Raw genomic sequence first — 819 nt, 5'->3', positions numbered from 1 at the left:
AAATAAAATGAAATAATGTATGTGAAAGGGCATGGCAAACTCTACAATATAAGGTTACTATTACAGCTTCTCTTTAATAATCAGCCATCTTCTAAAAAGCTTTCCCTCTGTATCAAGGTATGCTATATAAGATATTATTTCTCATTCATATCCTCAAAATTTTAAAATATGAATAATAAGATTGTTTTAAGGATGAATAAACTGGGTGGTGCCCGTAGCTCAGTGGGTAGGGTGCTGGCCACATACAACAAGGCTGGCGGGTGCGCACCCAGCCCAGGCCTGCTAAACAACAATGACAACTAGCAAAAAAAAAAAATAGCTGGGTGTGTGGCAGATGTCTGTAGTCCCATCTACTTGGGAGGCTGAGGCAAGAGAATTGCTTAAACCCAAAGGTTTGAGGTTGCTGTGAGCTATGACGCCATAGCACTCTACTGAAGGCAAGATAGTGAGACTCTGTCTCCAAAAAAAAAAGTGAATAAACTGAAACTCCCAGAGGTTAAAATATTAATAAGTTATCCCAGACTTACTTGCATTTTATTTTATAATGATTAAGAATGTTTTTAAGCATGTTGTGTCCATGTGACTGCTGTTGTGCCCCTGATAATTTTTCACCATCATCAGCAAACACACAAGGTGTCTCCTTAATATTGTTATTTCATAAAAAGGACAGTAAAATTCTAAAATGGTTTTGTAAAACAAAATTGATTTTCTAACCTCCTTCTATGTTCTTTTTGCTTAATCAGTATCATCCTGAGGCTGAGCTGCTATTTGTACCCTGCTCAACTGCCTTGATCTTTCACTCCACAAGCTCTTCCCAGA

This window comes from Nycticebus coucang, chromosome 8, assembly GCF_027406575.1.
Source record: "Nycticebus coucang isolate mNycCou1 chromosome 8, mNycCou1.pri, whole genome shotgun sequence".
Lineage (NCBI taxonomy): Eukaryota > Metazoa > Chordata > Mammalia > Primates > Lorisidae > Nycticebus > Nycticebus coucang.
This window is presented reverse-complemented; position numbering follows the sequence as displayed.